The 12778-nt window shown below is 46.8% G+C and overlaps 1 long non-coding RNA gene across 1 annotated transcript; it reads right to left on the reverse strand.

Moving 5' to 3' along the window:
- Window positions 1-381: 381 nt before the first annotated feature.
- LOC306798074 lies at window positions 382-11281 on the reverse strand. Its single transcript, XR_013773279.1, has 3 exons — window positions 11115-11281; window positions 2622-2718; window positions 382-697 (listed from the first exon to the last, which is right to left on the reverse strand). It is a non-coding gene; the product is annotated as an uncharacterized lncRNA (long non-coding RNA).
- Between the last annotated feature and the right edge of the window lie 1497 nt (window positions 11282-12778).

Genomic DNA, 12778 nt, shown 5'->3' on the forward strand with positions numbered 1-12778 from the left:
TGCTGCTCACCCCACTGCTGGGGAGCAGAGGGGCAGCAGCATTAATGAAGGTTTTAATGATGGCTACCAGCTTGTACTACAAGCATCTGAGTCTCATTTGAATTCAGGCAACTTTAAGCTCTTTTGGCAGTATAAAAGGGCCTGAAAGTGGATTCCAGTCACATGTGCATTTGCTTTTAGACTCCAGTGCAGTGCCAGCGTGATGTAAAGGGGCCTCCGCGAGCCGGAGAATCAGGCCCTGCATATTTTACACTCTTTTATAGCTTACTGTGACTCTGCTTATCTCTAACAGTTAAAAAACGAGTGCCAATGGTCTACACGCTGGATACGTATCATGCAAAACCAAATATAGCACGGCTCAAGAACACTCTTTGCATAATGTACATATGTATTTCATTTATTTTTGTAAAAATTCTGCTTAAGCATATGGAAGGGAAGGAGTGATAACACTGCCTAGAGGCAGATATAATGTGGTCAGGCAATGTGCAAGCTTCCTCACACAGCTCGAGGAATGTGCCTGAGTTTGAAGTTGTTACATGAGTCCTGGACAATTCCATAGCGGCGAGAAGCAAGTAGGTCATACAGATGACTTTGTGACAGGGGTCTTCATTCACATCAGATGGCAGGGATCCTCCAAATGCACTTCACCTGGGGCTTATGTTTTCTAACCCAGAACCATGGATGTGCAAGACTCTGGCTGAAAATAACCATGTAGATCCATATTTAGGAGCCTGCATGCATGAATTTTTCTTCAAACTTTTGGCTTGCCACATCAACGCTGTCCTACCAGTAATTCTACAAACCCTCTGGCTTATATTGCATAGCACAACCACAAATGCCAATTGCAAAAAAGAAAAGAAAAAGAAAAAAAAAGGTAAGCCATTAAGAGAAAAAAAATTAACCATATTTAATAAAATTTAAAGCTCCTTGCCCTTCCCTGGCAGGGACAGCCAGACAGGACTGACCCCAGTGCCTGGCCTGAGAGATGCTGGGCTCCTGCCAGTGCTTCAAACAAGAACTTTGCTTCGTTCATCTTAAAGTGTGCCTCTGTTCATGCTGCTTTTTCCTACTTTCCTTGTATGAAGACAAAATTATATTTTTAAAAATCAGAGTGGCTTCTGCTACAGATTGGAGTAAACCACATGTCAGTTTTAACTTGGGTATTCATCACCTCTCAGCCACAGTGGGAGTCACCAGGACCTGTTTGACACTGCATCACACATACCAGCCCCTGGATGCTTGGCCAAAGCCAACCCTGAGCCTTCTGGGGCCCTTGGCCAAACCTTGTGACCTTGCTATGCTGAGGGGATCTCCCAGTCCTGCTGCAGCTTCCAGTAAGCAGGAAAACTGGGAGCACTGAACTGGCCAGCATTTCACTTCTCATTAGTAATCTCTCCTGGATTTACCCCTGATTTTTACAGGTGCAAATGACAGACAAACTAAATATTTTAGCACTGGCTGGTGTATGCAGATCCAACAGCTTGTGAGGTGTTTTGAAGCTGGCATGCAGAAGGCAGCTGCCTGTACAAGAGTACACAAAATTTAAGGGCTGATCTTCCAAAGAGATTGTACCTTGGGTGGGAAGATTCTCAGACATAATCTTGATTTCATGTTTAAGTTAATTCTGTTCAGGAAAACACCAAAGCATGTATTTATCAGTAAGTGGATAATTTAGTGTAATTCAGGATAATTTAGTGTAGCTCATCGAAAAGGGGTGCTTTGTTAAACAGGGCTGTAAGAACACACTTAAGCTAAACTGAAGTCAATAGGCTTTACTTCTGAGTGACATGACCTGGTGTCTGAAGCATTGGCATCAAGATCTAAATGTCTTGATGGAGAAGGGAAGGATGAAGAAATAGAGATTACAGTGACACTAATGTGGTTAATTGTGGACACAAGTGCAGGACATGCATTTTACCAATGGATTTGTGTAGATTTTGACTAACAGGTTTTGTTGTAGGAACTGGGGGATCCGTGGTCACGACGTTTTCTTACTGGCTTGCAAACACTTTCTGCTGAGAGGCTGTTTTGCAGAAGAAATTAGACTGGTCTGAGAGAGACAAGGTTGGAGCAGAGATGTTTTAAGAGGACAAAGAGCAATCAGAGTATAGATATAACAGAGGCAGTAACATCCAACAAGATACCTTTTTGTGTGTCGTGCTCTCCCTTTCTACCCTGAGCCAAAGCTTAATCTAATTTTTTTTACTGGTATAAAGTGGTTTGCTTAATATAGTCTCATGCAGCTGTAACTGAGAATAAAATTAGATCTTGGTGTGCTAATTGGGGCCCTGACCCAGAGGAGCAGTTAAACATACGCTTAGCGTGAAGCAGGAGAGCCACTCCACCTGAGTCAGTAAGGGTATGCTTAAGCTTGAGGTTAAGCATCGTTTTAAGTATTTGGAGCACACAGTTCACAAGAACTGGTTTCCAACCTCCTCCCATTTCTGCTTGGATACCTCAAAGCTCCAAACATTTTCATCTTAAAATAGTGAATGTTTCACAGGGAACTATTATAATTTTCCTACCTTCCTTGGAGGAAAATTGCCCTCCAAATTAAGGGGTGAATTTCATTTTAGGAGAACTGCAAAGACTAGAGACAAAGGCATCTCTCCTCTACTGACCTTCATTTTGGTAGCAGTGGGAGTTCCTGGTTGCTCCTTCAGTAGAGGAATTAGAAGGAGGTGCTTTAGGAAAGTCTGTGGTTCACTGGCTTGCAGACTGTAGAATACAGGAAGACTGGGCTTTAATTTAAACTATTAATTGGAGGGAAGCAATAAAAGATAAAAGATTTACTTGCCTACAAACCTCTGAAATGTCTTCTATTTTTAGAATTCTCTGCAAATGCTTTTCATGCAAATGTACACTCACGTATACATACGTATGTATAACTCTGTTATGTAAATCAACTCTTGATTTCTTATTCACTGTCTTAAACAGCTTCCAAAAGGCTTTGGCATTTCTTTTACTGTGATAGGATTTTTATTTTTGAAGAAATAGTTAAATCTGTGTACCATAAAGGTACTTTTAAAGCAGCCTGACTCTGGTAGCTGTATTCAAGCTAAATATGATCTCGTTGGGCCAGTCCCCTGCACTACTTCCCTAAATACTGTTCAACTTTTAATTGCTTGCTTAAAGCTGATGCTGAAGTATCTGGCTGAACTGAGCCTTATCCATTGACCCAGAGTGTTTGCTCAGTACCTGGAGAGCCAGGCACTTGAGGTGGGACAGAAATACAAGGAGTTGGCTCAACCTCCCTGGCCTGCCAAAATCCATGGATCTGGCCCATGGAGCCATGGGAAGCCTTTACCTGCAATGCAGGGTCACACCCAGTCTTGTGTCCTTGGTATGTCTGGTCCTCCACTCAGCAATGGCACTGGGCAGGCAGCTCTGGATGTGTGTCTCTTGGAATAAAACTTCTATTCTTTAAGTCATCATGAGTCTCCATCCTGCTGGCAGTGAGTCAGGAGATGACTACCATGGACCCCTTCAGTGCAACACCACCTTTTATAAAGTCATCAAAATCCAGAGGGAAGCCAAGAATTCCTGAGGCTGGATTGCACTGCAGTGTGCCCAGTAAGCAAAGATGTACATTACATATATGCCTAAAATGGAAACACGAGCTGGTGCTTGCTTCAAAGGCAGCAGCCAGCAAATTCTCTCTGGAGCCCAAATGCTCATCCCAGCAGACAGCTCTACTGGCTGAGAACAAAGGTGAGAGGCAGACCCCAGCCCGCAGGTGCTGCAGAGCAGCAGCCAGATCTGCTGCAGGATACCTGCAAATAAAGTGCTTGATCCCACCACATCTGTAAGAGGACTAAAACATTCAGCAATCAGAAAACATCTTGGCAAATATTCTTTTCCCCCTGTAAGCAGAAGGATGTTTCCTAGTAGCAGCTTCTGCCTGTGCCTGTTGTCAGCTGCTTTGTGTGACTTCCCTTTTCACTTTAAGCTGTCTGTACTGAACACCAAAGGAAATGATGAGGGATTATTTTACACCCAAGTTGTATATCCCATTAAAAAAGGAGCACCCTGCTGTGGCAAGCAATGGCTTCTGTACAGTGGCAATGCATAGAAAACAGACACCGACTTTGAAAAGTAAAACACACCAGGGAGTCACTGCTCTCCCTGAGGAAATAACATTTACTGTGCACCAGCTCCATTTGTTCCAGGGATATTTCTAACCTGTTGTCTGGATTTTAATGCAGTTCAGGTTGTCACATCACACCAAGTTATGAGAAGCCTTTAGTGAATAAGAACAATGGCCTCAAAGAATCGGATTTTGTTGTTTACAAATATTGTTTATTTATGACAACTAATGAAGGAAGAGCCAGTGTGAAGCAATCAGGTAATGAAGGTAAAATAGAGATGTATCTTTGCCCTCCTAGAATACCAAGACCAATTGCCCCTCAGTTTTGCTTTCCACTGGGGTCTCAGTGCTGAGCTCCAGCCAGAGAGGTGAAACTGAGCAATTTCCATGTTGCCTGCGTTCCCTGAATATTCATCCCTCTTGCTCAAAAAGGAAAAGAAAAAAAAATAAAGAAGAAAGCAAGCCTCACATTTTCTATGGCATCTCAAGCTGGGGGGAAAGGCCAAGATAAATGGATACTTTCAAGGTCATTAGCTTGTGGAGCTCACAGTTTGTATTGCCCTGCCAGAGCATGGCTTGGAGAGGTTATAAATGTTTTTCGTCTGGAGCAGGGCGCTCATTGTTGGAGTTTGGATCCTCTGCTTGGCTGACAGTGAAAAATCCAAACTCTGGTGGAGCAGGGCCCCCCTCTCTGCCCAGGAGGTCTTTTGTCTATTCATCTGTAGCAGAACACACAGGGAATTAGATTTTGAGTTTGAAGATATTGCGATGCCTCACCGCTATGGTCGCCACCACCAAAAATGCTGCTGGGCAGCTGACCTTCCTGGCAGCCCACCAAGACAGAAACAAGGTCAAGTGCTGTTTGCTCTCCAAGAAAATTACACCAAAATGATGTCCAGTCCTCTCCAGCCTCACCAGTCAGCAGCCTCATAGTCTATGGAGAGGAGACAGGCAAGGGACAGAGTCAGAAAAGAAGGGTGTGGGGCAAGGCACCATCTGCTGGTTGCATATTTTGGGGGCACCCTGAGCCAAGGCAGTGATGTGCCTTTTGCAGCTGCAGCAAGTGCAGCACTGCAGCAGCTGAGCCCACCTGCTGACATGCAGGTGTCTTCTCCTCGCTGATGCTCTCAGGCCTGCCAAAGTCACTGCTTTTGTTTGTCCCAGTAAATAACCCCTGCACCTGGCTCCCTTCCCTACTGCTCGGGGCCCCTGGGGGACTGGGAGGGGCAGGGGCACAGCCACAGTGCCAGTGAAACCCAGCCTCTGAGGGGGAACTGGTGTCACCCTGCCTGGCCATCTACATCCCTCCTGCCTCCTCCCACTGTTTTGCCACCCAGCAGTGATGCTGGGTGCAGGAAGGGTGTGTGTAAGGGCAGGCATCCTTCAGTCTCACGGCCCTGCCATGAAAGCTGCTGCATTATGCTATGTATGGCTGTAATTCTTCCTTCAAAATCAGGTTTCTCCATTCTCCCAGGTGTGGACTGCTTTTGCTCAATGGATTAAGCTTCTCCCAGCATCTCAGGCCCCATGGCTTCCAGGGCACTCATAAATGGTGCAGATAAATTGTTGTTTGGGGTCAATGCCACCAACTGAAATGGCTAGAAAATTTCAGCTATTTGGTGCACAGTCAGGCCAGATGTTTTATGGCCTCTGGCGGAATATCAGTAGAAGTATTTCACAGTGGTAAAGGTCAAAGATGGACTCTAAAATAAGCGGAGCCAGCATTTTTTATGGCTCTCCGATTAGAGGAATATTTATTGGCAGATAATATCTGCAGAATAAAAACTTCTCACTCAGAAACAAGAGAAGTTTTAGCAGTGGCCTCTGAGAGCTATCAGGCCACCCAGACTTCATATTGGCACAGGGGATCTACAAGGATTTTGTTGTCTTCTTCCAGGGCATGAAGGCCTCTGATGCATGGAGTCAAACCCCTGTGCCTCTTGATTGTGCACTGGTGAAGAGATTTCCTTGGTGGTTAACCACAGGGATTTCTGTTCATCAGTTCCAGGTCTCGACACTGAAGCAATGTTTGGCATCTCCATTGCTTCTACTTCTCTTGTCCCACCAAGCTCACAGGTCTGGCTTGCACTGGTTGAGGAGCAATGGGAGACATTTTTCCAAGCCTCTTCTCCTCACCACCTCCAAAAGCCCCCAAAAATCTGCCACAGCACAGAACAACAAAGATTTTATCCCACTTAGCTGCAGCAGGATTTGCAGGACAGATGGACCAAGCTGAGATTTAAGTGCCAGGTGCAAGTCCATTTTGTTCCTGAATTGTATGCCCAAGATAATATTCAGTGGAAGTTTTACTTTATATAAAGATCCATCCCCAAGCATATATAAACTAGAGTCTGAGATAATACGATTTGAAAGTAGGCAGGGCATGAATTAGCAGTGCTCTTCCAAAGATATTTCTGAAATGGCACACAGAAATACTGAGAGCAGATGTTAGATTGCTTTCGGAGGACAAAAATGGGTCAGACCTTATAGCAGAGTTTCTAACCACTGTGTAGTCTCTGTTGTCCTATATTTCTCAGGATGAGAGTGAGGAACACTAATGCTCCTGCTCCAGGTGTCCTGAACCGCTAGAACTGAGGCAGTGCTGCTATGTGTGAGAGGAAGGTCTGCCTTTCCGTCTGTCATTTTCAGAAAAAAAAGCTCTCCCCACATCTGAATCAAATAAAAGCAGAATGGTCAGCCCAGATGTCACCATCCTAAGAATGAGAGTTTGGGGAGCAGACAGATCCCAGGAAACATGGGGTGACGGCCAAGCAGCTGCAAGTGCTCTGGTTGTGGTGCTACCATGTGGCCAGGGGCTGGAAGGCAAGGAGGAAGACTCATGAGACCTGTTCAGCACTAGGCATGGAGCACAGACCTGGCAGCTGGGACAGGAGACATGCTGGGGCTGGAAACCAAGGACCAAGTGGCAGGTGTGCCTGCAGCCGGGGCAGGGCTGACCTTGGCTGAGGTGGAACGGATGGATAGCCACAAGGCACTGGCAGGACCTCCCTGACAGACAGACTAGCCTGAAACATGAGGCCTCTGGATGGGAGCCAAGTCATTTGCCATCACCTTGTCAGTGTCCTGGGATGACCTGGACACTGAACCACTTCAGGCTGACTTAGTGGCTGGAGAGCCTGTAGCTCCTGGGACAAATAGCTTACCATCACCTTAACCTGTTCAGTTTTGCAAGCAGAAAGGCAGCAAACAACTCTGTGGTTTTGGTTTTTTTAAAAAGATTTGATCTTTTGTCAAGTTGTGATTTCTTATTATAGAAGGTCTTCCTGAAGAATTGCCTTCAAGTCATCTGATGCTTGCTGGAAAGGGAGGCTTCCCTGTGTGGCAGTGGTTATAAGACAGAGTCATGTTCCCTGCATATTGCCAAGGTCTGTATCACTCCGTGCTGGCTGCAGGCAGCAGCAAGTCAGCTTGTGACTGTAGCAGCAGGAGAGGCAGGGGAGAGGGGAAAAGTAAGCACGGGCAGTGTACCTGTGATTCCTGCTAGCAGGAGTCCAGGATAGCAGAAAGCAGGCAGTACCACCTTAACTCTGCTGAAAACACCAACAAAAGTCCCCCTGCCTTCCCACACAGCCCAGCTTTGGCTTCAGTATTCCTGTCACAAAAGCAACTGGGACAGGAGGGCTGTGCTTGGCAGGCATGGCAGAAATCCCAGATGAGGTCTAAGAGAAAGGACGTCCCTTTCCCTGAGTGCCTGCAATGCCGGGACAGGGCTGCGGGAGTGGCCGGAGCCGGCGGGGCTGTGCCCGGCTGCGGGGTCACAGCCCGATGGCTCCCGGCAGCGCTGCAGGCTAAGGAGGACGAGCCTGAGGGACAGCATCTCCAGAGCAACGGCGGGGACAATGGCAGGAACGCTCCCTGGCCCTGACCAAGCAGACTGTAAGTCAAAACAGGCGATCACACCCAAAATCATGTCAGGGAACTTGTTAGTGCCAGGGGAAAGCCTACTGGGTTTCATCTTTTAAATATATGGACCTAAAATATCCTAACAAAATACCAGTCACAAAAACGCCAACAACCAGCCAAAATCTTACCAAAGCAGCCATTAACGCAAAACAGCATCTCAGCCATTCAAAACCATTTGTTTTTCACATTAGTCCTTGATTAATAGGCACTTAAATTAAGTTTTGTTTGTTTGTTTGTTTGTTCTTCTGGGATTAGTTGTCTCACTTTGAAAGAACACAAGCCCCTCAAAAGACAAATGGAGGTGACATGCTGCAAATGTTCACCCAGCCTTTGTTTATTTTTGAAAGGCTTAGATAACTTCTGACTCTCCTTCTGGGTTTTGACCTGCCCAAGGCATGAAACAGTAACATGATGGGTGCTCAAGGTGGCAACAGGTCCAGCTGTGCTGGACTGCAGTGAGGGCATTGGCACAGCTGGGCTTTGGTGACTCAGAATGAAACAGGAGGAGGTTTTGGGTTTTCACCTTATCCTAAGACAACATCCCAGGGAGGTGACACCAGGTTCTGAGGGCTCTGGTGGAACAAAGGTTGGATGTGCTGCCCATCTCAGTGAGAGGAACAGAAATTAAACTTCATGAACTTGAACAAAAGACTAATCTCAGTGAGGAGAGAGAGGAGGGACAGAGAGAGGAACTGCAGACAATTAGTACTCTACAGGCTCTCACAGAGTCATTAATGAGGGATAATATCCAATTAAGGAGGAGGATGGGAAATCTGGGGAATGCCTGTATATATTCCAGTAAATTGCTCATGGCTCCTCCCTATTCCCCTCCCCAGCTTTGATGATTGTCTAAACAGGAAAGAAATGTTCAAGTGAAATATAGTTCATGGAAATATTTAGAGCCCACAGGTAGGTGGCTTGCTGCCCAGACGTCCTGGGAGCCGTCTCTGCTCACATGCCTCATCAGAGATGCACACATTGAAGGGTGTGTGAGAGGGAGCCTAAAAGGCTCTGGCAATGATTTAACTCAATTAAAGTCTGTGGGAGGGTTCAGCTTCACATCATGAAGCTAACACAGGATGAGTAACTGATATAAAACTGAAAGGCACTTTACTTGTGTCTTTTGTCTTTAGGATGGCAGAAGAGGGATAATATTCCTCCACTGACAGGGTATGGCTGGAGTTGGGCAGACTCTCATAAAGCACTGTGGATTTTTTGTGTTGCTGTCAAAAGGTCATCAACAGCTTGGAAATGCAGATTTCCTTCCAGCAGGAAGTGTTTTTTTTTTTAAAAAGCTCAACTTTCTATCCATCTCAGCATTTCTTTAAATGGAACTGTTAGTCCTGTTGATGTGACCTAAATCAGCAATGTCCTGCATAAGAAAGAGAAATAACTCGCAGTCCCCAGTGCCTAAGAAACACTTGACTGGATTGGCAGAGTGAGAGCCTGTTTCCAGAGAGTGTCCTATAAAAATAGCTGGTAGTAGTTTCCAGAAGTTTGAATTGTCTGGGTTGGGGATATTTTTTGAGTTTTGGAGGGGGCATGGGATTTTTGCATAATTGTATTTTTAAGGCAAACCCCTCAAACATTAATTGTGCCAGCAGTGCTTTAGTGCCTCCCTTAAACTGATTCTCAAAGTAGTTTTGGGAATAAAACTTAATTTGCTTAAGTCTTTGCATGTGCTGAATAGGGTGAGAGCTGGAAGAACTCCTAAGACTTTTCCATACCTTTTTTGAAAACAAGTAAGTCGCTTGTCTGCTCAAGCTTTATGACTAAATCCTCTCCCTAAGGTTACTGCAAGCAACAGAAATCCTAACATGTCTGCATTTACAGATAGGTTCTGAAGAGCAGAAGCTTTGAAGCATGGGACTTCACTTGCTCTTGCTGTTGCTCCTTTTCTCCATAAATATATATATACACGATTATATTTAAAACCTCTCTCAGCACCATTGTATGCAATCAGTGGCTATTGCATCAGTGTTACAGATCCCATTTTTCCCAGGGCAGAGAGGGCCCTTAGTGTGCACAAAGGCACAATGCAGGGAAGATTAATATCAGCTTCTGCTTTGCCATTCCAAGCCCCTGCTAACTGTAAATAATATTCTAGCAAAGATCTTGATGCATCATGATCTATTGTGTTGCAGCAATGATGCTGCTTGTTATGTCTTTAGCAGTGATTTATCATCCTCTGCAATGACACAAATCATGGATGGCTCATGACACTCCAGGATGTATGATCTCTTAGTGGTGGCAGTGATGAATCCTGTGCTTAGATCATAACATTTTGAAACCTGGGATGTGAAGCTGATCCTTTGCTTTTTACTTCTAGAAGGTACCTAAAGCAATAAAAACCTCTCTTTGTTAGCAATATGTCAAGTAACACATCTCCCCTTTTCACAACACCTCGATACGGTTAATTCTGGCTAAGTCTCAAAGGGTGATCAGGCAACTCCGGATTACTCACTCCTTTTGCTTTTCCCCTACTACCTCCTAACCTTTACTGCCCTCCTCCTGCATTCTGGTCCCAGGGACATATTTTGAAATTCTGCTGCATGTATAATGAGTATAAAATGTTCCTCTAGGAGCTGGAGAAAGCTCAGATGTTTGGGTACAGTAGGCCCATTCCGACACAACAAGCCTACGCTCAAGCTGTGATCCCAACAGAGAAGAAAGCGTTTCAGGTCTGAGCTGCTCTCATCCAGTGAGCTACTGCCATATCAGCTCTGCTCCAAGGAAGTGGAAGTACTTGCTTTTATTTATTTTTATCCTGTGGCATCAAAATGCCCCTGGGTAAGAGAGGACAGAATGGGGAGGGGAGATGGGGATGATGAAGGTTCCTGCTCTTCACTGATGGATTCCTGCTCTGAGACAACGTGCATTTCTTATAGGCAACACAGAGATTATTGTGAGAATACAAGTTTACTAGCTGGTAAAATAGACATGGATGTCAAAGGCAAAAAAAAAAAAAAAAAAAAAAAAAAAAAAAAAAAAGTTAATTCCAAATAGATGAAGGGAGGCCAAATGCTGCCCTTAGTGATGAGCACCTTAAGCACCTGACAAGCTGCTCTGGCTGTAGTGGAGGGGCCCTGCAGGCTGCTTTCACCTTGGACACAGCTGGCGACCTGCGGCCCAGGATCGCTCCAGCAGCCAACACTCCCCGCTGGGCTCATGCTGAAGGGGCCCCTCCTGCCCTCGGCTGCTGCTGCTCTGCCTCACCCCAGAAGCGACAGAGAAATCCGCACCCAGCCCAGGGAGAGCTCGGGCAGGCGGCCGAAACGCGGGGCTGCGGGGCAGCGATGGCGCCCTGCAGCCAGGGAGGTGCTGGAGCCCCAGGCCCGCCGCTCTGCACAGCGGGGCTCCCGCGCTCCGCCGGCCAGGGAGGAGCGGGGTGCCGCTCCCAGGGCTGCAGGGAGCTCCCAGGCACCCCGTGCCCCTCGGCTTCACTGGCAAAGCCCGGAGCCTCCAAGATGGCTCGTCACCACTGGATGGAGCAAAAGAGGTGGGCGAAGACAGCCGAGGAAGCCTCCCGGGATGCTGGGCTGGCTGGCTGCCTGCCCTGGCCGCGGCCCCGGCTCGGCTTCCAGGGAAGCTGTTAATAACTCGGAGCCGCTCTCCCCTCTGCTGCGGGGCCGGGGCCCCTCGGGTGCCCCCCGCCGCTCGCTGCCCGGCCTGCTGGCTCGCCAGCCCCGCTCTGCCGCAGCTGCTGCCGCCGCCGCCAGCTCTCCAGGTGCTGCACCGGCTGCAGGCACCCCCGCGGCCAACAAGGCCTCGGCGGGGGCACCGGCACCGGCACGCTCGCCGTGCCCGAGCAGCACACAGGCTCCGGAGGGCCGGGGACCGGCTCCGCTGCCTGCACGACCCTCGGCAGCTTCTGCAGGGGCCGGGCAGGGTGTTCAGAGCCCGGGGCACCGCAGCCCGCGCCCTGCTCGGGGCGGCAAAATTGGAATGGGAGGTGTTGCAGCAGCAGCAGCAGCAGCAGCAGAGGTGAGCGAGTGGCACTCAGGGTGAGGTCTGCCCCAGGAGGTCGGTGCTTGCCGCCTCTCCATCTCTGCATTTTGCTGATACACATGTAGGTATCGAATCTCAGACAACTGACATTTTGTTCCTGTTTCTTCCATCAAAGAAGTTGTAAATCAGTCAATCCAGTCAATTTCACAGGAGAACAGGGCCCTATTTAAGGAAGGAGCTCCTTTTTTTTTTTTTTTTTTTTTTTTTTTTTTGGTAAAACTTAGCAAAACAAGAACTGTAATTATCAGCCTGAGACAGCCAAGCATGATGGAAAATTTTACCTCAAATGGTGAATGTTCAGCCAAGTCGGAATATAACAAAGGGAGATTTTAGAATAGAAAATCTCAGGCAATGCTGCTCACAGTCTTCAGTACTCATTGGTGCCTGTGTTTTCTGTAATGTTGTAATTCATTCTATAGTGTCATACCATGATTATGATGCTGCTTCAGTAGGCAATGCTGTCCTCTAAGAAGAGAGTTACACTCAGCATAAAGGAAATGTATCATAAGAATTTTTAGGCCACATACACAGGTATAAAAACACATAGCAGCCTTTCAAACCAAAGCCTTTCTTATTGCTAGTCTTAAATATTTCACTCCAGAAAAGGAAACATCTTCTAGTGGTGTGCAAAGGTGAGAGAAACAATTTGAGATGCACCTTGTCATGGTAGCACATTTCTTCAGTTCTCAGTGTATAAACATGGATGGCAGTGAAACTTGTAACAGCTGGGATTCTACACGTACAATAAATTTATCACAT

Source organism: Erithacus rubecula (assembly GCF_903797595.1).
Source record: "Erithacus rubecula genome assembly, chromosome: 2".
Taxonomy (NCBI): domain Eukaryota; kingdom Metazoa; phylum Chordata; class Aves; order Passeriformes; family Muscicapidae; genus Erithacus; species Erithacus rubecula.